The 26,922-nt window shown below is 41.7% G+C and overlaps 1 long non-coding RNA gene and 1 pseudogene across 1 annotated transcript; both read left to right on the top strand.

Moving 5' to 3' along the window:
• Positions 1–271: 271 nt before the first annotated feature.
• Positions 272–22,452, top strand: LOC120892776 (uncharacterized). Its single transcript, XR_005737547.2, has 3 exons — positions 272–412; positions 1,107–1,142; positions 21,645–22,452. It is a non-coding gene; the product is annotated as an uncharacterized LOC120892776 (long non-coding RNA).
• On the top strand, positions 14,218–14,600 carry LOC101956746 (TP53-regulated inhibitor of apoptosis 1 pseudogene; annotated as a pseudogene).
• Positions 22,453–26,922: the final 4,470 nt, after the last annotated feature.

Below are 26,922 nucleotides of genomic sequence, written 5' to 3' on the forward strand. Positions count from 1 at the left end.
TCCCTCCGGAGCTCCCAGTTATTTCTGTGCTCATAGTTAAAGAAGCTGTGCACACTATCCAGACAAGTATCCTGTTTTTGAGTCAGTATATGTGGTGCCCAATGTGGAAAGAAAGCTTGGTACAAGTCCTAGAAGTTCTGCAGTTCAAAGAAAAATATGAAACAGGAAAAACAACAAACCAAACACCCAACACCCAATTTTATCTAATCCAGCATTTCCCAAACTTTCCTGACCATGAATTTCTTCCTTGCATCCACAGAGTTCCCCTATACCAGGCACCTGTGTTCCATGCAGCACACTTTGAGAAATGCTGAGTATGAATGAGAGAGTGAAGTTCAAGGTGTGAAGAAAATTGTGCATTTCTGTAGCATGGTCCTGAACCTAATGGCTGCGATGAGCTTTGACAAGTCAGGTAACCTCTTTGGCCCTCAGTTTCCTCTTGTGTAAAATAATAATTCCTCCATTTCTACATACCTGTGTGACTCCTGGTTGGAAGGGAAATGGCAGTGGCCCCAATACACTGAGAGTTTCTAAAATTTGTGCTTCTGAAGATGGAAATTGATCACACATTTACATTGAAAGTAGATTGTAGACTTTCGTCTACAAGTGAATAAAATCAATTGACAAGAGGAAGCAATATTCCCCTCTCTTTGTGTTTGGTTTATAAATCACTAATCATGGCAGTCCTGTGACTACTTATGTCTTTGCTTTGCTTAATCTATGGAAGAGTTGCATGAGGGTTCTCTTTGCTTTTCATGGAAAAGACTACAAAGACTTTTCTTTTGTTTTAACTTAGGTAATAAAGAAATTTAAATACTGAAAACATTCATTCAGAACTTTAAAGGGAGGTTCTAGAGATTTCCAGAGCAGATAGTCTCCTCTAAAGTGCAGAGTGCATGAGTTAGGGAACCACAGTAATAAAAGTGCAAGTTGTAAAGTGTAGACTTGAAATTTTATTTCTAAATAGTTATAAAGGGTAGTGGCAGAAGTGGTCAGTTTCTCTGTATTATCAGGGCATTTTTTTCTTTTTTATATCTCCTTCACTTGGAGTGGAAATGTAAAAAGAAATAAAATTACTATAGATGTCTTTTTTTTTTTTTTTACAGTGCCAGGAGTTGAACCCAGAACCTCTTGCCTGTTAGGTAAGCACTCTACAACTGAGCTATATTCCTAGTCCTTTTTATTTTATTTTGAGACAAGGTCTTACTAAGTTGTCCAGGTTGGCCTCTAACTTGTAATCCTTCTGTCTTAGCATCCCGAGTAGCTGGAAATATGGGCATATACCACTGTGTCCAGCTTTGTAAATGCCTTTTCTTGGGCATTTACAAAGAAAATGCTTCAGATGGAAGCCAAGGATATGTGGTTTTGTAGTTTGACATTACTGACCATCCACCTTGCCCATGCCTATCCATATTCCTTTGTTCAACAATGTTTAGCCAACAAATTTTGCTTGAACACCTACTATGTGCTAGATGTTTATTCCCATCAAATGCAAAGTCCTCTTTCCAAGCTCTGAGGCTCAAGTTTTGTTTACTCTGTGCAGTCTTCTTGATATTTCCAGCCTGCCTTAATTGATTACTTGGTAAATTTTAAATTGGTATAGCTGGGGTTATACAATTTAGCATTCATTATGTACTGCTTTGTTGCTGTGGTTTCATATGAATGTTAACTCATTTGTGAGCCTCAGGGGAGCAGGAGCTATGTCCTAACAACCTTTCCCTTGCCCATGCTGTACCTATGTATACAATTCACCAAATGAGAGCAAATCACCAGAGTCTGGGAAATCCTTCAGATGATCACTCTCTGGTTTTTGAGTCAATAGTATATGTGCTGCCCAAGCACTTCGGCATCTATTGGTAACATCTCTCTTTCTTTCAGTTGGTTTCTGTTTGTTTTAGAATCAGAGGGTCTGATTTGGGGTTTACACCAATTTGTTATTGATGATGTTGTGCATTAGGATTTGTTGAATTATACAGAATTGAGTGCCTTTCTGGGTGGTCTGAATTCATCTCCAAAGGCAAGTTGCACTGATGTGGTCTTTCCCCATGGCTTTCTGTTTCACCATCTTGCGGCTAATTATGTGGACTTGGATCAGATGATGTAGCCACAGATGACACTAGCACCTCAGGTGGCCCAGAGATTGGTGGGGCTGCCATGTCTGGGCTCCTCAGAGAGGCCCATGGGGAAATATGCAATTTGGTTGTGGACGTGTCTCTGTCCTTCTTTCTCTCTTCCTGCTAGCACCCTCCCCCACCTCGGAGGTGCTGTCTTCACCTATCCCAGAATCTCATTTGCTGATTTAGGGATTTCCTGTTGCAAAGTCCCATTGCCCAAGCCCGGCAGGGCTGATGAAGTATTTAGAACGGGTCCCCACCCAAATGCAGACTTACTTGAAAAATTGATCATGAATACCCAAAACGGTTTTACAAAGCTAAACTTGGCTGATTTCCCCAAATGGCTCAAACTGCAATCTTTGTATACACTTTTTACTGTCTAGAAGACACTTTCATGTACTGGATCAGGCGAGCTATAAAATGACCCCAGGAAGTGGGGGTGGCTGTGGAGAAGCAGGTGGCAGATGACTTACACAAGAGCGAGGAAATGGTGGCAGGGCTTGGATCTACCTGGTTCTTCCAGCATCTCTCTGCTCTGTATTTTGCCTTGAAGTGTGGTTATTGGTGTCCTCAGGCACTGTAGTCAGTCTGACAACCTGACCCCCAAACTTGGTCTCAAGCAAGTGGATATTAATGATAAGGATGCCAACATCCTAGGCAGAGTCAGTCTTCACTATGTGCAAAGGATTGTTTTCATATCATCTCACTTAATACAGCAGCCCCTGGAAACGTTTTACCAGAGAAATCTCACAGCAGAGTCTCCATCAAGGTTTCACCAACATAACTGCTGCTGCTTGGATCTACAGTCATGTTTGTTTTAAGCTCATGATCATCCACAGTTGGTCATTGACTGGGTTCACGTAACTTGTGTGACTCACACGGCGCCAGACTGATGTGCGGTAAGCTCACAATAAGCCCTAGGTTTTTCTTTCCTTTCCCTTGAGGCTAGGGACCTGCCCCCACCCATCCTTGTGCTAGTTAATCTCTTTTATTGCATTGGTTGGTTCTCAGTAAGTGTTCATTGAGTTAACTGGAAGTCAAAGCTAAGTGTTCATTGAGTTAACTGAAAGTCAAACTGTGGCTCTCTTGGGCAAGTATGGAAAATAATGAAGACCTAGGCTGTCACATGGCAAAGGTCATGTGACATTATACTAGGTTAGAGTATAATGATTCTAGGTCTATGGCTTCCGTCTCCAACCACTATCTCCTGGTTCTTCACCCAGTCTCTGGCTGCCCCTTCTCGTCCTCCTCTGTAGGTGTCTCTTTGTCTGCCTTCATGCTACTGTCTATGTCATGCACAGCACTGATTCTGCTCCTATAGGTGCATATATATCCTTACACCTACTCATCTCGAAGCCTCATCTTAAAGATAGCACATCTTGTACTGAATCTATTATTCCCTCATCCCACTTAGGTGCTCTTTCTTTTAAGTTCATTTGAATAATTTCCAGGAATGGTGGTTTTATTATAAGCATACATATATAGGAGAACATAGAGCTCAGAACACAAAAATCAAATCAGATCTTTGGGGAAGGGAAACCACAGTAGGTCTGGAAAAGTGAGAACCCCGGAGCACCTTGGAAGGTCAGCAGGAGGAGTGTGTGTGCTCCTAGTCTGGGTGCCATTGCTAACTTTCCCAGCTCTCCTCCAGGGTCTGCCCCACTTGGCACTTGCTGATAGGGTGAGCATTTTTGTTTTTACCTTAAAGCTTCTGCTATCAGGTAGACTATTCTTTCTCATTTTGCTCATGGCTGTGTCTACTTCTGCATAACTCCAGCTCAGGGAATCTTGGAGCAGCTTTAGATTTTACTGAAGCCTGCCTCATTCTCTTAGTATTTTTGAAGTTCAAATGAGAGAGAATCTTATCATCTAGCACAGATGTTTCCTGCCAGATCACCTCATTGGTTGTTGCAAAATGTATGGATTGGCTACCCTCATGTCAAGAGCATACTGATCTAATCTGTCAGCTGTGGCCAAGGGTAGGACCTTTTTCCAGAACATTTCAGTTACCCAAATATCTATGTTAGGTTTATTCACCTAATGTAGATATTAGGGTATCTACATTATATGATTAAAGGTAGTCATATGATTTCGTTTACATGAAATGCTCAAAGTAGGCAAATCTGTAGATAGAGAAAATAATTAGTGGTCGCCTAGGGCTAGGGGTGAGAGTAGGGGACTGAAGAGGGACAGTTACAGAATATGCATTTTCTTCTGTGGTGATGAAAATGTTCTGAAATTGATTGTGGTGGTGGTTGTACAATTTTGTGACTCTGTTAAAAGCCACCGACTCTTACATTTGTATGGTAAGTGAATTATTTCTGAACAAAAAGAAAAATTTAAAGGATTTCATAGAAGCAATTTTCTCGGGAGTAGGGCTGAGGACACAGCAGAAACCACGTCATCCTTAGTTATTTATCTTAATAAATGCCTTTTGCTTTTTAGCACATCTTGCCAAATTAAAACCTTAGAATTCATTCTGACATCCCTTGCTTTTTCAGTCCAGAGGCTACCTTTTTCCTTGATTCCAGCTTTTGGTGCAGTCGTTGGTTCTTTCCTCTGTGCTCCAAAAACATCTGATACCTGAGCCTGACACCACTTATCTATATTATAGCTGGTGCTTTGCCAGCAAGCCCTGCTGCTGGACTCTGGTCTACTGAGAAGCTTTCACCTCCACATCCTTGCCTACTGCCTGCCTCCTGAGGGGCCTGAGAGCTTCTGGTACAGCTGGGATGGATGGATGGGATGGATGGAAAGAGAGAGCCTCTTACTGTCCCTGTCCATGACCACTACTTGCTCTTAGAAATCCTACCTATTGCATCAAAGATACGTGTCCAGGACAGAATGAATGAGGACCGGGTGGATTAGTGGCATCACCACTGTTTCCTATTTGAGAATCCAAAGCACAAATGAGACTCATGTGGTTCAGCCATGACTGCCAGAGTAGTTGTCAGGCACAGCTGGCAAGCTCCTGAAGACTCAGTTTCTGCTCACTGTGATGAGGTGTTTCTGATGTGCCCGGGGGCATGATGTACTGTTGAGGGTAAGGGCAGACCCAGTGACTAGAAATGACTAGAAACAACAGGTCTATAAAGCTCAGCTGTGCTGAGCCTGTTGGCTAAAGAGTGTGGGGCAAGACAAGGGCAGGAGGGTAGAAGACAGAGGAGAGATGGGGAGAAGAATAGCCTTCTCAGAACAACGATTGATTTGAAATATGAAGCATCTTATTGATAAAAGTCCAGCCCAGACGGAAGGAAGCAGTTTGACATAGCGCACTATTTGAAAAAAATCATGTGCATCTGTTTAGCACAATATACAACATAATGACAGCAATCTTCCCTGTTTGTATCTATTCATCTGATTATACAGAGTAACAATTCTTTTAGTTACACATTTATTTACCCAGGGATTTTTTTTTAATGGATAATAAGTTAGTAAATCACATAGCCTGTGTTCTGGATAATACTTTAGTAAACTGTCTACCACACAAGACAGTTGCAATTCACATTTGCTATAATATCCAACATGCCATTAATACACATAGGACAATGTGAAGCTATGAGCAACAATTCAAGAAGGACAAAGCAGATTTTAATGATTATTTAATACTGTTTGATCTAGACACATATTATGTTGAAAAGCTGGATTTCAGTCTTGCAATGTACCACAGATGCAATGAGAAATGTGAACTTATTTGAAGTATAATCCAGTGGCCTTCTTTTGATGCAGTTGTCATGGCTGTTGGTACTAAATTTTCTTGTCTTTGATACAAGGATACTCATGAGTTTTTTTTTCTGACTGGTAAAAATCCACACTTGAACCCTCAAAGCATTCATATCATTTCAGATCAAAATCATGAACACTAAGGGAGGATAGTATTTAGCTTAGGGCTCTCAATTATGATGAAAATAAAATAGTTTTTCCTCTTTTTTCTGAAGTGGTAATAGATGTCAACAAAATTCCTAATTCTTTCTGGAATGCTAAGTGGGGCAGGGAAGTCTAGTGGTTTAAGACTTGAGTTGAAGATGGAAGAAGAACACTGCTAAAGAGAAGGGCCCAGCACATGGTAACTCCTCATCCTCCACTGGACAGGCTACCAGGAAAGCATGTCTGCTTCTACGAAAGACCCACTATGTGCACTAGCAATCTCTGATTTATCCAGCAGCATCCACTTAGAAAAGATTCACCTCCTCTGCGCTTCCTAGAGAAGGTCCTGACCTTTCTCAAGGCATTAAGGTGAAATATATTGTGGACTTATGATCACATTATGCACCCTATTTTAAAGAAAATTCCTTTATCATATCCCTGTCACAAGCCAACAGTAGTATACTGTTGGAAATGAAAATCAGAATTTTATTATTTAGTGAGTCATGAACAAGGAACTTTTGCAAACATGCTATGGGCTGCTTCAGGGTGGAATCTGCATTTTGACTCAGATTGGTTAGAGAAAACAGTGAGACTTTTCTATTTCTATTCCTTTCATGGCATGGCTTGTGACACTGTTGTTAAATAGGGACTCATTGCTCCCTAACATGGTACTCACACTTCATTGTTCCCGCACAGGGTCACCAGGTGGTTGATTAGCCAGGGACTCTGAAGCATTTGGAAAGTCAATTCTGGAATGGAATGAAAAGACATTTGGATATCTGAACAACTTTCTTGAAATAATTTAGCAAAATCAGATTTTTTTTTTCAGAGCACAAAAAACATTAAAGAGTAAAGGGAAAGAAACTACATTCTTATCTACAATTACCAAACATTTTCCAAGTATGTTCTCATCTAATGGTTACAATTACCTTTGAGTGAACCCGGGGCCTTGTGCCTGCTAGGCAAGTGCTCTACCACTGAGTCACATCCTCAGCCCTCAATGTGCACAGTTACCAGGGTTAGAGCCACTGTCAGAATCCAAAGCCTGTGCTGTTTATACCAGTGCATCACAAACTGTACAATGCTATTGTTTGGTTAAGAATACACTGTTGCTCTTGCTCCACCTGCAGAGATTCTGAAGCAATTGGTCTGGGCTGGCACCAGGCCATCAGTATGTTTAAGAAAACCACTCAATGATTCTAATCAACAGCCAGGTTAAGAAACCTGGGTCAGGGTTGGGGTTGTAGCTCAGAGGCAGAGCACTTGCCTACCATGAGTGAGGCACTAGGTTCGCTCTTCAGCACCACATAAAAATATTATTAATATTACTAATAAAATAAAGGCTTTCTGTTCATCTACAACTACAAAAGAAAAAAAAAAAAGAAACCCTGGGTCAGTCTACATTAAATGTGTGTATGTGTGTTATTTTTTTTTTCTCTTTTGGTGCCAGGGATTGAACTCAGGGACACTTAACCACTGAGCCACATTCCCAACCCTTTTTTGAATTTTATTTAGAAACAGGGTCTCACTGACTTGCTTAGTGCTTCGCTAAGTTGCTGAGGCTGGCTTTGAACTTGCGATTCTCCTGCCTCAGCCTCCTGAGTTGCTGGGGTTACAGGTACACGCCCGCACGCCTGGCTTACATTAAATGTGTTTTTGACTTGATATTTTCAATTTACCAGGGGTTTATCAGGACACAACCCCATCTTACGTTGAGCATCTGTGTAAGTCACGTACATTTACCTGAACCAAATAATTCCTAATCATTGGATATTCTGTCATCTACACTGCAGGACAAACAATAAAAAGTAGATGTCCTTGACAGAACTAATAGTTAATTCTATTAATTATTTTTAGTTAATTATGAACTTTATGAACTTCCTTTCTATGAACTTCTCATGCTTTAGAATGCCATGGTGGGTTGTACTGACCTCTTTCTGTTTTCTCATTCCAATTCAACATCTTAAGATGTTTTAAACAAGTGCATTGAACTGTATTTTGGTAGTGGTTATGTCATACCAAGCATATTAAAATAACTCAAGAAAGGAAATGATCAAATGAGGCTGTATCTCCACAGGGTCAAACCTTGGGTTAAAAGTTGAAAACTCAGACATTTGCAGTGGTTGATTTCCTTTGTTCATTTTCAGGACCTCGAAACTCTTGCAGGATTAGATTTTTGTTTGGTTTATTTCAGTAACTAGGCTCCAGCTTTTTGCTTGGCAAATTGTTCTGGGGCTGCAGTGGCCCTTGCTGTGAGGAGAAATGGTGAGATGCTGAATGTGGACTTGCACTGGAATCAGAGCTAATTTCTTCCAGGAACCTTCTGCTCTTTTGGTGCTGTGGGTATTCTCTCTTGACATATTAATGCAATCACTTTCTCCCAAGGCTGCGAAGGCTATATGGCACAAAGTCCTTAAACAAACAAACAAAGAACAGACAACCAAAACAACATTCATAGTCCAAGAGTTAAAGCATATAAACAATATGGTTGTGGTTAGAAATATTAATGTTTACTGGAAGAAGTGCTTCAAAACGCTCCCAGTGGCTATCCTTATGGATGAGAGATATGTGTGGAAAATATCCAAACTAAACCCCCAAATTAATTTTTTTTTTATTTAAAAAACTGCTTATATATCTGTGTGCTACTTACCATTCTCTTCCGAGACAGTGGCACAGGGTCATTTTCAGGAGTCTTTTTTCCTTTTCCTTTTTTTTCAAACTATTTGCATCTTATTTCAATGACTTGCTCTAATAAAAGCGTTTTATTTTAAACATGTGGGAGTAGAGATTAAAAACACTAACTTTTTTTGCTGAAAATCCTTTAAAATGAACAAATATGTCTCCAAAGCATTCTCAGACTTGAAGTTGTTTGAACTTCTCTCTCTCATATATATAATCTCCTGACTTTTTTTTTTTACCTGATTCTGATTTCAGATTTCGTTGAAGAAATAAAAGTAGAAGCATTACATGTAGTTTAATGAGGAAGAATTTAAACTAAAATAAAGAGACTTAGTTCCAGCGAAAAATCTTCTACATCACACAGTGTGAGGATTAAGGAGACAGATGCTGGAGTTGCAATGCCTGTGACTGATTCCTGTCATGTGGCCATGGCATCACTAAACCTCATTTGCCTCTTTTTTTCCATCTGTAAAACGGGGCTAATATTTAGCAACTTCCTGAAGGAGTTACTAGGAGGGTCAAAAAATTTAATGGGTGTAAAGTGCTTAGACTACTACCCAGAAAGTGTTCAAGACATGACAGTTATTATTATTATTATTCCAGACAGAACAGATACTTAGAGCAGTAGGAGAGCAAACAAAATTGTACTAACTCTAAGGTGGGTAGCTTTGTTGTTGTTGGTACTGGGGATTGAATCTAGTACCTCAAACATGCCAGGCAAGTGCTGTACCACTGAGTTGCATCCCTGGCCTTTTCTATTTTTTTTTTTTTTTTTTTGAGACAGGGTCTCACTAAGTTGCTGAGGCTGGCCTCGAACATGTGATCTTCCTGCTTCAAACATCAAAAATAGTTGGGATTAGAGGAGTGCACCGCAATACCTGGCCTTTATTAAGTTTTTCTAAGGAAGAAGGGGATTCACTGGGTAGAGGGTGAAGAGTAGTAGAATCACTATTTCATGTCACACTTTAGTGCCATACGAAAACTAAGTCATTTTGTTTGGTTTCCATTCCTAGATGCTGCCTTAGGAACTTACACAGGTAGTAAAGACAGGTGCAGATTTATGTCCTGGTGACCAGCAGTGAGATCTCTTGGCCTGGATCATAGGCAAGAATTTTAGCTACAGATCATGCTTTGAGCCTGGACTTAGAATATATAAAGACTTTTTTACATAAGGGTCCAGAAGGGGTATGATGCATTATCCCCCCCATTCCTCTCTCCCTTCCTTCTTTCCTTTCTTATTCTTTTCCTTTCATATTTTAAAATTTATTTTTTGTAGTACTGAGGATTAAACTCAGAGGCCCTTTACCACTGAGCTACATCCCAGGTCCTTTTTATTGTTTATTTTGAGGAAACTGGTCTTGAACTTACAATCCTCCTGCCTCAGCCTCCCAAGTAGCTGGGATCACAGATATGCACCACTGTATCTTTTTCTTTTTTTTTAATGATCAATTATTTTTTAAAAAATCACTTTATATAAACTTACTTAACTGTTTGCCAACTTATCAAGAAAAATTACCGAATAATAACAGAAGAAGTTAACTAAAAGCAATTGAAAAGATAACCGTGGCTAATGTAGCCAGTAGCAAACACTGCTTGCTTGATACTGGCTTTCTGCTGCATGTATACCTTCCTGGGACAGGTGAGCCTCCTTTCCTCCCAAGTCTCCTGCATATGCTTGTCCACAGACCTCATTCCCCAGTCTCCTTGCTTCCTGCTTCTTAATCATGAGGAAAACTCCACCTAATCTGCTTTGGGACCAAGACTGCTAAGAGAGAGGCTATAGCCCTGGCACGGCCAGGGCCGCTGTGGCCTGTGGTTTCTTACCTCTGTCTCAGCTCTGAGGGCTCATCTGAGCTCATGGGCTGTGAAGGAATGCATTTCTTATATCTCTATCAGCTCTTACTTAACTCCTGCCTGAGATGACAGTACTCTTTCCAGCACTATTAAATATGGGAATCAAAAAAATATTTTCCAGAGTACTTCTCCTGTCTTCTAAGTCAGACCACATTTTGAGTGCATGCAGTTAACTACAAGGCATTCTTTCTTTGACTGTAAGTTCAGATTTCTTTTTTTCATTATAAAACAACCCTGTGCAAGTCCCAAATTTCTCATATTTCACTTTGATATTTTTTTGGATTCGCTTAGTATATTCTTCTTAAGTCATTTATTCAAATTCTTAACTAAATTTTCCTTTAACTTTTGCCTCTGCAACTTGGAATCTCCTCTGCCCTAAAAATAATACTCCTTTTTCTCCTGAAAGAAATGCAATAAGTCTAAATAATTCTGTTTCTGCAGTGTCCCCCTCCCTCGCCCCAATTAAAGACTGTGCTTATAGCGACTTCCAGTGCTGGGCTTGCCACCTACGTAGGATAGAGGTACTTAGGTGCTATATCCCATGTTTGCTTAGAGGACTGGTCGATCTGATTAGTCACAATGAACTCATTGTACAAAAAGCCAAGGAAAGAGGCTTAAAAGCATTGGGTAAAGCCCTCTTTTATTAAACTATAGAGTTGGATGGGTTTCAGAAATAAATTGGTTTGTCCAGACATTTTTCTAGACGAAGAAACGAAAGGCTCAGAAACTTACTTTTCTTGGCCAAGTGCCACACACACGACCAGGTCATAGTAAAGTTAGAATTAAGTCTAAGCTTTGTGACTCCACCTGTGCATCCTGATCATCCCTCCCTCCCTCCCACCCTCCCCCCTATCTCCCTCCCTCCCTGCCTTCTTTCTTCCTTTCCCCAATGTTTCTTCATGCTTACTGTGTACTTGTTTTATAATAAACAACGACCTTTACTGATTCATTTTTGGCATCCCAAACCTGGGTGACATATGGTCTGACAAGTACTAATAGGCCCCAAAACAGAGCATTCGAAATGAGAACTACTCTGGAAAATCTAATTTGTGTGCCTCTTGTCACCATAGCCTGCCACGTCCATGGTAACACATACCACACCACTTTTACTGTAAGACCGTAGATCCAAATCCGGATCCAAAACAAGGCTGAGAAGACCAGAGAACAAGTAGGAAAATAAACATCCACTCGCACTTGCAAACCCATCCACAGAGAGAGAGCCGCCTCAGATGCGATTCAGCAGACAATTAAAACACTGACATTTTGGCAAAATTTCCAGGCATTTCCATAAATCCTTTTTAGATTCTTCTTCCCTCCAGCTCAGCAAGACAGTCACATTTTTTTTTTTTTCTGGGCCACAGACAAACAATAGCATCCAAATGATATTTCACAACAACCCCCCAGCATGACAAGCGAGGCTCAACCCATCCCAGAGAGAGGAAGGTCACCATATGCCCTGAGCGCTTTGTGTCCGGCCTCGCTGCCATTTTACAGCTGCCCTTGCCTCTTTATTTTACTTTGGGAGACAAGAGCTCTACTAACGTGCACAAAGGGGATTTAGGGTTAAGCCTTGTCTTCTGTCTCTCTAACCTATAGCATCTTTCATCCTCACAAAGGTGGGAGGAGCTGAGGAGGAAGCGGGGCAGACAGGGGGCAGGGGAAGAGAGCCCATCTTTTTTGCTTGCTGTCCGTCTCACCCTCGTTGTTTCTTCATCATACAGAAGCACCATCTGTTCCCAGACTTGATGCGCTTGCATTTGTTTCCCATTCAGGAACAGCTTATGTAGGAAGCAGATGATGAAGTGAGCAAAGATCCTCTGACTGGATCAGCAACTGCACGTTGTCCATTCCTTAAAACTTTACGGGTAACTGTGGTCAGCTCTGTGTGGTCCTGCCCAGCTCCCCCAGGCTGCCGTTCAGCCCTGGTGAGCACCATTGGTCTGGTGACCTCTACACTCCTGCCTCTTGGCCTCAGTGCATTTCATTTCATTTATACTATATTTTAATGAACTGTTAAATTTTCAAATTCTTATGTTTCCCAAAATATTTTCTAGTATGCGAGCCTAGAGAGAACATAAATGAATGGAGAAAGAGGAATTAACTGTGTGTTTCTTGCCATATTCCCTTCTCTCTAGGCAACCACAGGGTCTTCTTAAATATCTATACTGACTTGACTATACTTTTCAGAACTTCCAAAGGAGAATGAATCACAGGAGATCAGTTATACATATCAAAACATCACCATTTGCCCTTTTGCTCTCTCAACAAAAAACAAAAACAAAAACAAAGGAAAGATATCTGGTCTTGATTTTAGGCAAGATATGCTCCAGATACCATGATCTTCACACTTCACAAGTCACTCCATGGAGCTGGTGAACTCAAGATTGCATTCCTATCCTGTTGGACGTTTTGGTTACTTTAAATTTTTCAATGATAGATAATGCTGAGGCCAACATCTTTGAACATGAGTTTTTTCTGTTTTTAGAATTATTTTCTTGGTCTGTATTATGAGAAGTCGAATAACAGAATAAAGTTAACTACATTTTGAGTTTAATCTGCAAACCCTACCATTTGGAAAAACCCACTGTTGAGCAGAATATAAAAGATAGGAGTATTAATTCATCATTGAATGTAAACATTTTCACCCAGATGTTATTGAGTAGCTTTGACTGTCAGTTAACTAGAGTTTTCATCAATCAAACAGACATATTACTTTTTTTTTTTTTGTACTGGGAATTGAACTTAGGGGCACTTAACCACTGAGCCCCTCCCCAGCCCTATTTTGTATTTTATTTAGAGACAGGGTCTCACTGAGTTGCTTAGCACCTCACCGTTGATGAGGCTGGCTTTGAACTTGCGATCCTTTTGTATCAGCCTCCCAAGCCATTGAGATTACAGATGCGTGCCACTGTGTCCTGCTGACATTTATTTTTTAAAATTTTATTTTTGTCATAGTACTGGGGGAATTGAACTCAGGGCCTGGTGCATGCTAGGCAAGTGCTGTACCTCTGAGCCACACCCCCAGACCAAACAGAAAACTGAATGTTTACCTGAAAAACCTTTATCTAGGAATATAAATAGCTATTAAATAACTTCATTTTTTAAGGGATTCAATGAATATTTAAACAATCTAGTAGAGAATATAAGTGATTAGATTAGATATTTTAACTTAAACTCTGATAACCTATTCTGGTATTATGATACACTCTGTACATTCCATAAATGGCCTAAGCATCAAACTATAGAAGAGTAATAAAGAAATATCAAAGTTTAGGGCTGGGGTTGTGGCTCAGTGGTAGACCACTTATCTAGCACATGTGAGGCACTGGGTTCTATTCTCAGCACCATATAAAAAAATAAATAAAATAGAGGTATACATAAAAATGCTGTGTGTGTGTGTGTGTGTGTGTGTGTGTGTGTGTGTATATATATATATATATATAAGAAATATCAAAATTTAAACTCTAAAATGTGTGTAGATTAATATATGCACTGATTTTCTAATAGCCAAGTTTAACTGTGATATAATATTTTATTCCACTTCATAATTTCCTTGGAAAATTTTGGTTTTAAAATCTAAATTAAATTTTGTAGAAAAGACCTCAGAATGTGTATTTTAAATCAAAATTTAAGAATTATGCCTTAAGAATTAAGAATTGACCTACTTGTGAAACTTAAACTTTTTCTTAGGTTTATTCCCGTAATTGCCTTGCTTTAAAAGTATGTACTTCTTGACCATAGCCATGAACAGTGTCAGGGAGGCATGCACCCATATGAAGCACAAGTCCAACCAATGCTTCAGTTGCTATTTTGCTGAGAAATTCCTCAAGGGAGACAGCTCCAGGGTCCGGTGCACAGATCTCTTCAATTGCTACCGGCAGCATGTTCAGAAAGCAATGAAAGAGAAAGAGAGTCCCATTGAAGAACTGGAATTCATGGGCCGCAGCAAAGAAAAGCCTGAAAGCTCTTCTTGACTTTGACTGTTACCTTGAAAATGAATTCTAGGGCTGCAGTAGTAGCTCAGTGGTAGAGTGCCTGCCTAGTACATGTGAGGCACTGGGTTTGAACCTCAGCACAAGGAAGGAAGGAAGGAAGGAAGGAAGGAAGGAAGGAAGGAAGGAAGGAAGGAAGGAAGGAAGGAAGGAAGGAAGGAAGGAAGGAAGGAAGGAAGGAAGGAAGGAAGGAAGGAAGGAAGGAAGGAAGGAAGGAAGGAAGGAAGGAAGGAATTGTATCCATCTACAACTGAAAAAAAGAAAGAAAGAAAGGAAGAGAGAAAGGAAGAAAGAAAGAAAAAGGATTCCTATATTAGGAAATTGAGGGCTCTGGATTTTGTCCACCAAGGCTGTGAAGATAGCTGTGGGATTTGATGAGTTTCAGAGGGAGCTGTGTTTTTCTTCCTTCTGATGTTTTCCTCTCACTTTTAAAAGATGATGAACCACTCCCTTCTTTGAGGTAATTTCTCATTTGCCGACCCTTAGTGTGTTAAAATTGAACAGTTTCTTGGTATTATGGTTGCAATAGGTAGTTTGGAATCAACTTTGAAAATATCTTGTATATAAATAATAATAAACTACTTATCATGATCAGAGTTGCCTGATTTCTTGGCGTTTACTGCAAAGGACATTATGTACACTGAATTGGGGTCATTATTATGAGAGCAATTGGTTAGGACTTCTCTTTTTTTCTCAGGAGCTAATGCTTTAAAAAGGTATCCAGGCACAACAGTTTCATCCAGTTTATTTTTATACAATTAAAATTGCTGGTGGCCTGGGTTAGCAAAGAGGAAGACAGCTTTTAACGACTGCTCCCTGCCTTAACAAGAGGTGTCAGAGTAGGACGTGAATGCTTCTAGAATGTTGACATGAACACCATTTCAAGCTCACAGCATAGTTCAGGAACTGTGTTGTTTGGAGTTGCTGTAGAAAAAGAATCTAAACTACAAAGACTTGCTGTTACCAGTTATCAACCCAAGTTAATAAATTAAGTCATCCTGTGTATCATAAAAAAGCCAAAATACAGCGTCTGGTTGAATGGAGGAAAAGGTGCTTTCTTCATTTGCCTTGTTGGCCCACCCTCCCTAAAAATGTCTGTAAACATGATGATGGATTAAGTTTCAACATTAGTTTTTATCATTCAAAAAGGGTATATGGGCTGGGGTTGTGGCTCAGTGGTAGAGCCTAGCATGTGTGAGGCATTGGGTTCGATCCTCAGCACCACGTAAAAATGAAATGAAAATATTGTGTGTCCACCTACAACTAAAAAAATAAATGTATATATTTTTAAAAAGGGTATACTTCTTGGTTTATTGCTTCCTTTTTACTGCTTTTGAGCATAAACATTCTTCAGTTCAAATGGACCTTTTAGTTTTTTCACTGAAAATTATCTGCATGTAAGACATATACACGGGACAACTTCTGTGGTATGTCACCACAGCCAGGACAGACCACAAATACGCGGCTGCATTGCTGGATCTGAATTCTGATGTGTGCTGTTGGTACAAGCACATGCTATGACAATCTACTGGTATGCATAAAAATTCTTTAACTTCCCATAAAAGAGCTTTGGCTTTGTCAATGTAAAGCTTAAACTCAGTAATGTAATGGCCTCTATTATTTATCAGACTGAAGGTAGGCCCTGGGGAGATTGTGAATTTTCATTAAACTTTGTCTTTTCCCATAGTTTGTTGCTGAATTATAATTATATGTAATAGTAGGATTTGTTGTTACATACTTGTACGTGTACAGAACAATATAATTGGGTCAGTATTATTTCCCACTATCTCTCCTTCCCTCCTCTTCTCTCTTTCCCTATTCCCTATACTCTACTGATCTCTCTTCTATTTTCATGAGATCGCCCCCATCTTGTTTTATTTTTCCCCCTAAGATCCTTAGCCTTCTGAATTTGGCTTATTTCACTTGATGTAATGTCCTCAAGTTCCATCCAAATTTCTGCAAAGGACATGATTTCATTCTTCTTTATGACTGAATAAAACTCCATTTTGTATATACACCACATTTTCTTTAGCCATCCATCCACTGATGGACACCTAGGCTGGTTCCATAGTTTGGCTTTTGTGAATTGTGCTACTATAAACGTAGGTATGCACCTATCACTACTGTATGCTGACTCTAATTCTATAGGATAAATATAGAGGAGTGGTATGATTGGGTCATACTACAGTTTCGTAAACTTTGTGTTTTCCATACTTAACTATTATTGGATCTGCTTTTCTTTGAATTTTGAGTCCATGTTAATATGTATGACCAAGACATATAGAGCTGGGTGGGTTGTGGACAAAAAACCCTTAAGACTGTTGCCTGCCTTAGGTGAGGAAGTGCAGATATTTTCAACTCTTCCTGCCAATGGTTATGGTTATAGTGATTAAATGTGGGAGGAGTCAGATATTTCCCTTCAAAGTGCTTTTCCTCCCAGGACAGCAGGATGACAGCCCTTTCCTCTGGTCTGTGCACAAGCATATTGCATAAAGCAAAACACTATTCTCTCATTTTCCCCGTCTCCTTGCAAAAGTTAAAGATCCAAACCAAAAAATTCCTCAAAAAATTAAAAGAGATCCTAACCCTACATTTCTCTGTTGCCTGCTCTTGATCAGCTCCTCATCTGCATCTTCACTTTCCAGGTGTGATAACAATAAGCAGAAACAAGCAGAAGAGGGAAAAAGAAAAGCAGAAGAGGGAAAGAAAAAAAAATGCCCTTAAAATGAAGGCCTGAGCATTGGTCTGGTAGACTCTTCTGGAAAGTATGGACTCTGCAGAGGGGATCACATGCTAGTGTCTGTGCAACAGTCCCTTTCCTTGTCTACAACTTCTGAATCACTACATCTACGGTTCCTCCTATATGGTATCTGGGTGTTACCTTGTGGTGTGACGGTAACTAATAGCCATCTCTTCTGAAAAAAGGAATCCCTGTGGGGCTGGGGTTGTAACTCAGTGGTAGAGTACTTGCCCCTCACATGTGAGGTTTGGGTTTGATCCTCAGCACCACATAAAAACAAAAACAAAAATAAAAATAAAGATATTAAAAAAAAAAGGAATCCCTGACAGATAGCAATTGTCCATTCCCACAATCTAAGTATTTCCACTAATGCTGATTTTAAGCTACCAATGTTGAGAAGAGATGTGCAAAAGCAACTCTTATGAGTTGGTGTCTTCTGACCATCTAACACTGCTGAGCCTCTGCTTTTACTCCACTAGTGAATCTGTAGATTCTCTATATGATCTTGACTCCATGGTCGGCCTCTCTCTTTCTGCCTTTTTTCCATTCTCAGATACTTATTGTTTATTTCAAACACAGCACAAAGCATTGTGGATAGGGATAAGATAAGATAGGGATCCTTGCTTAAGGAGTTTATCATCTAGTGTGGACACAGATAAATCACCAGACTAGCCAGGGAGACCAGGTCAGAGTGTGTTCTCACTTGCTTAGTGTCACCAATTCTCACATTTGCTGGGGACTGGGCAGGACAATCAGGACTCTGGAACCAGCAAACCCGATCAGGGCTCATCCTAGTCCTTAGCCTAGACCCATTTTGTGACATCTCTCACTGTCTACCACTCGTGGCCATTTGGGTCACTTGCCACTGCACTAGGTCAAAGAGTCTAAGATCAAGCTCATCACGTCCTCTCCCCTTCTCCATCTCTGATTCTATTCCTTCTCACTTCTGCTACGGATCAGATGAGAGACCCTGGGAAAGCAAACAAGCTCCTCCATGGCTTGGTTTCTGCATCTCTAAAATGGGGATGATAATAGCTCTCATGTTAGAGTTTTCGAGTTTTGAGTGAATGATTAATGTAAGCAATTAGAACAGCGGCCGACAAATGGTAAGAACTCAGCAATGACTAACTATTAATAATATGATTAGCATTTGTTCATATTCATGGGAACATCATTATCCGAATTCCCAGTGCCAAAACCTGTGAATGATCATTGATTCCTCCGTCTCTTCCTTTCACCATTTCTGGGCACTGGCTGAATTGCTTGGATCGGTAGTTTATGGCTTCACATCTACGCCTTCTCTTCTTTCCTTTCACTTCCGGGCCCTTGTCACTCTCCACCTGTGCACCTGTTAGAGCTCGCCAACCACGTTTCCTGCTTCCTGTCCCCACATGTGGATTTATCCTTCCCACAGTCACCATATTAATTTCCCTGCAAAAAACTCCTTTCTTCACTCTGGGGGAAATAGGAAAGAGGGAGCCCCTGTACCAAGCCTCACTGCCCCATTTCCTGCCTTCCCCATGGGTCTTGCTGTCATGAAGATGTGTGGGCGATCAGGCAGCTGAGGGCACTTCTAGAACTGCAGAGCTGTGCACACCACCAGGTGTTGTTGGTAACTACTGTGAGGTGAATTCTGCATCCATGAGTTGCCTTACCTCACTTCCTTTAGCTGTTTCCCAGAAATAATCCTCCGCTCCGGCCAATCTGATGCCCTTCTGTGCCACTAATAGGCCTGAAGGTTCTCAGGCTTAGATAGGATTCCAGTTCAACAGGAAACTTCTCACGATCTCAATGGCTCACAGTCACGTCTTCCTCTAAACTCCCGCAGGGCTCTCCATTGGGGGATTGCATGTGGATCCATTCGGAGGTTCCCCTACAAATCCCCTTCAGGACTTGGAGGGGATTTGCCCTTGGCCAAGGTGACTTTTCTCTGCCTGGTGGCGTCCACATTCAGTAACTTGTTATAGAGGAGGAAGGGCCCAGGCCCAGGCACAGTCAGTTCCAGGGCCCACGTGGGACTGGCCCAGGTTACTCTGCCTCACAGTTCAACTCTTCCTCTCTCTGCCTCCTCACAGGGGTTTGCCTCTGAAAGCGTCCCCCCCCAAAATCTCTTGCATGTGAATTGCAGCATTTAATTTTTCTTTCTTTTTTTAGTCGTAGGTGGACACAATACTTCTATGGTATTATTTATTTATTTTTATGTGGTGCTGAGGATCCAACCTAGTGCCTCACCTGTGCTAGGTGAGTGCTCCACCACTGAGCCACAACCCCAGCCCTGAATTGCAGCATCTTAAGATCTGGGAAATCCAACTTGCAGCTGGGCAGCCATCCTATGATGCTTCATAACAGCCCGTTCTTACTACTCATGGTATTACGAGGAAGAGTGAGAACTCAACAGGGACCAATAAACAGTTTTGAACCAATAGAGAAACAAGAGAAAAGAGTTAGGTCAGTATAGAATCCAAATCTCACATTGGCTAGTGGGCAATGTGGTACTGAGAATAAGACATATCTGCAGGAGATAGATGGAAGTCCTCCTGCCCCCAGCCCTGGCAATGCTGCCCAAAAGTCTGCTCCACTGGACACACACAGGGGTTAGAAGCAGAGCAAGAGAGCTTCCTGCAGGCAGCTCATTCTTTGTCCTAAGCCCATCAATTTGTACATCACTATAACTTCCCAGGGAGGAATGACGGGGAGAGGAGAGCTCAGGGTGCTACGCTGGAAACAGTCTCTCTCTCATAGATGGCAATTCCCTTCGAGATTGTGTCTCTTTCTTGGGCATTCAATCCGTTAACAAATTAATGTCACAAAAATTATTGGGTGCCAATTTTATGACAGGCATTATCTTAGGGGACTCAGAAATGAACAAAATGGGCAAAAATCCCTGTCTTCATGGAGGTTACAATCTATTGAGTGACACACAGTATAAACAAGGAAAATAAGTGAAAGTGCAGTGGTAATGTTGTAGGGCAGTCGAGGCAGGGCACAGAAGATAGCAGGAAACAGTTTCATTTGGCTGCAGCCAGGTTCAGCGGGCACAGATTTCACTGTAATCAATCAATCCCCTGAACCCCAAGTTCAGATAGTTTCAGAATTTTATACCCAGCACGTAAGGGCAGGGGCTCAGAAGTTCACAGTGTGCAGATGTTTACAAAAAAAGCAGCTTTTTCTTTCACTGTTCTGGGCAAGTTAACCCTTCAAGGACAACACCTGAGAAGGGGGGAGCTTATTATCTCCTTTCTTCCCTCCCCCTGCAGCTGTTACCATGGAGCCCAATTGGTAACTTCTCTTATCTTAGAAATGTGGACATGTCTGTGAAGCTCCAGCTCAAGGTCAGAGGACTTGTTAAAGAATTTGTATTTTTTTTTTTTTAAATCACACTTTGCATTTGCAAACACTCTCTTACAAACTGTTATACTGGATGTGAAAAAACTAGTAAAGGGGCATTCAGCACCTGGAATGCTGAATTCTTCCAGGACAGTAGCCAAGTAAAATAGAGCAAAAGGAAAATAGGAAGTTTACTGACATTGAACTCTTTTGTTGAGTCTCTTTTGCTGATAGTCCTAAAATCAATTATGGTGAAGCTTAGTTAAGATTTTCTGTGGAGAAAGGGGTGCCATTACAGTAAGGATGATTATGAAGGGTCAAGAGAAACTGCTAGGTGGAGAAGAGTAAGGGAGGGACTGTGAGGAATGGTATCTGCTCTAGATTAGATCTTGAGTGTCCCCCCAGTACCCATGTGTTAAGGCTTGGCCACCAGGGAGGTGCTACTGGGAGGTGGTGGAACCTTAGGAGACAGGGCTTAGTGGGAGGTCTGCCTATAACTGGGGGCATGCCTTAAAGGGGACATTGGGAATCTGGCCCCTGCCTCTCTCTTTGATTTCTGGTAACAAGGTGTATAGCTCTGTCACGTGCTCCCTGCCCTCATCAGCTGCCCACCGGAGGCTAGAGCAATGGGTCTGCTCTATCTTGGAAAGGAACTTCTGAAATTGTGAGCCCAAATAAACCTTTCCTCTTTATTGATGATCTCAGGTATCTTGTTATAGTGATGGAAAGCTGTCTAATACAGTGTCCAAAAGGATATAGAAAAATCCTCCCTCCACTTGGGTAACATAGAGGTGAGGGAGTTAATATCGCCACTTCAACATGTTGCCCATTTCGGTTCCCATCACCCCAACACCTCTGATGCTCACCTATCCCACAGTCCCCCCACCTAGCCCCATAAAATGTTTACTGCTTCTGCAAACTTGAGCACTCACTGTGCCCTTAGTCCATCCTCCTCAGTCAAGGTCAGTGGCCTTGACTGCAGCTTTGGAGATACAAGCATTCCAGGGCTCCTCCCTGGTTGGGGCTCAGCTTGGCTTCTCTGCCTGAATTTTCCTCTTGGCTCTATTTCAGAGCTGCTCTAGCAGGCTGTGACTCATGAGCAGACTGAAGGGACCGGCACTGTCAGCATCCAGTTAGAAGCTGCTCACACAATCATGTTGACTTTGCTGCTGTGAAATGAACCCGGACCAGAAGAATCCATGGACACTTGGGAACTTGGAATGGTTTGGGGAGACCTGACATGGTGGGTGTTTATTGCTTTGTGTTCCCTAGGACTCTTTTTGGAAATAGCACCCCTTTTCTTCAGGGAGTTGTTCTCTCTAATCCATATGGGTCATGTGGGGAGTTCATGCTTTTGCAGGACACCCCAACTTGATCTGTAGGAAGTACTGGATCATAAGCCAGGCCCTGGCCAAGCTGGGCTCATCAAGGAAGTCACTGCCCTGGGACAGAGACGAGTCTCTAACGGTCAACTAAATCTTCACCAATCAGAAATTCCTCTGGCACTTCAGAAACTAAACCTGCAGGGAAATCTTTTCCTTTTGAGGAAAAACTAGGCTTGAGGTGAGGCAGAGCGTCATGGTAGAACTTATGGAGCAGCAAAATGGCTCTCCTCATAGCCACAGAGAAGCAGAGAGAGAGACAGAAAGAGAGAGAGATAAGGAGAGCAAGGGACCCAGCACAAGATGACCCCTTCAGGGACATGTGCTTAGTGACCCACATCTTCCAACAACTAGGCCTCACCTCCTAAAGTGTTCACCACTGCCCGGTGCCACCAGCTGGGAACCAAGTCTTGCACACGTGAGCCTTTGGGGGAAAGTTTCAGACCTAAACTATAATGCCTTTGCTGCTAATTAAATCATCTGTTCCCATAAAGACAGTAGAGTTTAGCTTTTCTTTACATTCCCAAGCCACACGTGGGTGTTTAGTGCCTGGCTAATGAATGAATGAATGAATGAATGGGTAGATAGATAAGTCGCCGTTAACCGGATGCGTGTCAGTTACTCATCTTGTTACTCAAGATGTCAAAAATCCAAAGAATCTCTGGGGCGGAGTGAATTCCTGGACATTTGAGAGGTTTTGAGGTTTTGAGGAGGTCTGGGGAAAACTGGTCCTCTTGGAACTACTCTGGAATCACCACATGGTGACCAGCTGAGGCTGAAGCCTGCAGAGGACACCTGGGTTTGAGAGTGGTGAGTCTGCTGTAATGCAGGAGGCCAGCATGGAGAGCTCCTGGCCTGGACAAGATGTTTTATGGTGAAAAATTCAGATCCAGAGATACTCCACCTTGGCACAGCTAGGTAGATACAGCTGGGGACCTGGGCCCTCCCTGCTTCAGTGCTGCCCTCTCATTTTCTTCCTCCAACCTTCAAAGGGACTGAGCCTCCCTTCCCTGGAGATCTATAGCAACCTGCCTCTCCTCAAGTGTTAGAGTCATCCTTTAAAAAAAAAAAAAAAAAAATATATATATATATATATATATATACACACACACACACACACATATCTCCTTTATTTATTTTTTTTAAATATGTATTTTTAGTTGTAGTTGGACACAGTATCTTTATTTCACTTATTTATTTTTATGTGGTGCTGAGGATCGAACTTAGGGTCTCTCATATGCGAGGTGAACACTCTACTGCTGAGCCACAACCCCAGCCCCTCTCTAAGTAGAGTCATTCTTATTGATATAAGTTTATTTCCCCCAAAACTGCTCCTTAATCTCTCTGACTTTCAAACACACATACATAGACAGTACTCATTTATGGTATTTCCTTTTCTCTTTTTTGGTATTCAGCAGGTTCTTAACCACTGAGTCACATCCACAGGCCTTTTTAATCTTTTATTTAGAGACAGGGTCTCACTTTTGCTGAGGCTGGCTTTGAACTCACAATCCTCCTGCCTCAGCCTCCCAAGCTGCTGGGATTACAGGTGTGAGCCATCATGCCTGGCTAATGTGTTTCGTTCTTTCTACCTGCTATCTTAGTCAGCCTTTTGCATGGGGACCATGTACATCTCAAGAGCAAGGGTCCTATTTTATTTATCTTTGCACCCCTGAGGTTACCCAGTACAGTTATGCCTGGAAAAGATGTTTTTTTGAATAAATTCTGTTCTCTTTTTTTTTTCTTTTTTTATTGGTTGTTCAAAACATTACAAAGCTCTTGGCATATCATATTTCATACATTATAAATTCTGTTCTCACATTGTGAATTTTCTAATTTCTTTAATTCAGGTCATTTGAAAAGGTTCTTGATGGGGATTCATATGACAAATAATTGATTCTTTCATTTTCAGATAAACTGCATAGGTAATAGCACTAATGAAAATTGTATGAAAAAGGAATCTACCCAAAATGTTACTGTATTATATGTCATGCACGTGCCCTACTCCACATGAAGGACCATCAAGAAACACCAATCAGGGATCTGTTCAAAGATGTAGGAAAATTTTTTTCTTTCATGTTAGGAAGACTAGAAAATCCCACAGAGAGCCTTACAGGTATGCCTAAGAATCGACATGGTGGACTGTAATGTCTCTTTAAGTGCTATTTTGAAATGCTACTTATCATTACTTAATATGCAAATAACTCATTTTAGGTCAAAAAACTGCATGGTTAGTGGTCTTCCAACTTAATGCCCCCATACTCTTTGAAGTGTGCAACACCATTGCTGTTCACTGGGCTCCCTGGCTGGGGAGTCTGAAGCAGCCCAGGCTATTGGCAGCCTGTGGCCTGTGGGCCTCCCTCAGGCACTTCTGCAGTGCAGCTGTAGAGGACAAGCCTTGGATGTGAAGTCCCCAAGTTGGGTTGACTCAGCCCTGCTTATCACTACTTGAGGTCAAAACACAAATACCAAAATTCCACTGTCCTCCATTTTCTATGTTTGCTAATTGCACTCACCTTGCTCTTTCATTTTATATCCTACACATTTGGCATTTTAAAAAGGTGTTTTAGCCTCTGAATGTAAACAAATTGGTCCCCAGAACTCTCCATCACACCACACACTCTGAGTTAATATTCCTGAGGTCTCGGTGCTAACGCCTCTTGGCTTTGCCCAGTTGCCTTTGCCCTGGGTCCAGCATTTTAAATTGTTTATTGAGTGTGACTTCTCCTCCTCCTCCCTCCTCCTCCTCCCCCTTCCTACTTCTCCCCCCTTCCCCCCTCATCCCCTTCCTACTCCTCCTCCCCCCTCCTTCCTCCTCCTTCTCCTCCCCCTTCCCTCTTCCCTCCCCCACTCCTCCTCCTACCCCAGTCCACCCCATCTTCCTGTTCTTCCCCCCTCTTCCTACTCTTCTCCTCCTCCTCCTCTTCCTCTTCCTCTCCTTCTCCTTCCTCTTCTTTCTAAAAAGTTAGAATATTCCATTCAGCTGGATATTGATCTGATATTGAACTGAAGTGGCACCCCCTTTCTCCACAGAAAAGCCCTCTTCACCATGGCTGATTTTAGGACTGTCAGCAAAAGAGTCCATTGTAGATAAACTTCCTAAACTGGCCGAGAAGATACCAGCACTCCAGGTGCTGGGCACCCCCTTACTAGTTTTTCACAATCGTATCCAGTATAGTACTTTGAAGAAATGTGCAAACAAGGCTCTGACCTTGAGCTGGGCTTCACAGAGATGTCTACATTTTTAAGATAAGTTATCAACTGGGCTCCATGGTAACAGCTGGCAGGGAGAGAATAAAAAGGGGAGAAGAAGCTTTCTCTACTCAGGTGTTGTCCTTGAAGAATTAACTTGCCCAGAACAGTGGAAAGAAAAAGCTGCTTTTATGTGAACTTCTGAACCCCTCCCCTTACACGATGGGTATAAAACTCTGAAACTCCCTGAACTCGGGGTTCAGGGGATTGATTGATTACAGCAAAAGCTGTGCCCTCTGAACCTGGCTGCAGCCAAATAAAACTGTTTCCTGCTATCTTTGGTGCCTTGCCTCATTTGTCCCTACAACAGAACTTGTATTCATTACTACTCTTTACATAGGACAGTTAAATTATAATGATAATTTTCAAAACAGAGAATCCAAGTTTGTGTTTGGACAGGAGAACACTTTCTCGATGGTGGTGGGGACCTTTGGGGCCCTTTGTTCTAGAAAGCCTTCTTTAGTAAAGAAGAGGAAACTCATCTTGTAATTGTTGGGGAACACTTTGTTTGATTTTAAAAAATGCCTGCTGTACCTGTTAATAAAAAGGCACAGAGGACTCTCAACTGATATCGAGAAGACAGGTCACAAAGGGTCCAGAATACTCTCCACTTTAAGGAGATTCTGAAAACCCGGACAATGATTTCTTATCAACACGGAAACACAGTTATTTCCAAGGGTAAGTGAAGATACAGGACTGTCCTCTCCTCATATTTTTTCTGGCCTTTGATCCCTCCTTTGGAATTTCTCACTCAGGAATGATCATTTCCATTTGTACCTTCATCCTTGGCCATGAAGAATATAGATGAGAGGTAGTTCTATCAAGATGATATTTTCATTGGAGCTATTGTTATCAGAAAAACACACCAGCAATGTCTTCTATTGAAGTGTATCTCAAATGTTCCAGATTCTTCATTCTGGTGTTCCTATGAACTTCAGCTGGGGCCTCCTTTGTTCAACCAGCTTTGTAATTTTCAAGTATTTCTCCTGGTTGGTTGTTGAACATGCTTTGCTGGTTCCCATTCCGTGATCAGCGCCCTGTTCCATTGTTCTCTCTGACCTGCTTCATCTTCAGTGTGGACACAGATGCTTCCCACAACTCCCCCTGGGGAAGTGGACAGGGGCTGTGACATTGGAGGATTTGGGAGTACAGGAAGTGAATTAAATCCCAGGGCAAGGACTGCAGGAAGGACTGCTCTGTTTCTGGCAGCCCGTCCTTCACAGGGATACCACCTGGGGACTCTTTTCAGATTCTGTCAGCAGCTGTGTTGCAAGACCTACTTATCTCCTGTAAGTGGGCAGATAAGTAGGTCCTGATTCTCTTATGCAGCGTGCTTATATTTCCCTCCCTGGAGTGCCCAACCTTGAACAGACCAGGGGAAAGGAAAGGCTTCGTCCTTCAGCTAGATTAACTTCCACTCTTCTCTGCATAGGATCTGCTCTCTTTTCAAGATTATGTTACAGGAAAATATTCACTTCTCTTAGCAGCAGTTCCATCCCTGTGACCTTGCCCTTTGCCACATAATGGACTTCAGAATTCAATGGTCTGATGTATTTCTCCAAGTTTGGACTAGTTACTCTGGTTTGGGGTATTTTTGCAGAGGGGTCAAAGTTGGCTTCAGCAATTTCATTCCCCTGCTTCTCACAGCTCATCTGGAATCTCTGTTGTCTAAATTCATATTTAGTAAGGAAACCTAATCTGTGGAAGCAAAGGTC

This window comes from Ictidomys tridecemlineatus, chromosome 7 (assembly GCF_052094955.1).
Source record: "Ictidomys tridecemlineatus isolate mIctTri1 chromosome 7, mIctTri1.hap1, whole genome shotgun sequence".
NCBI classification, from domain to species: Eukaryota; Metazoa; Chordata; class Mammalia; order Rodentia; family Sciuridae; genus Ictidomys; species Ictidomys tridecemlineatus.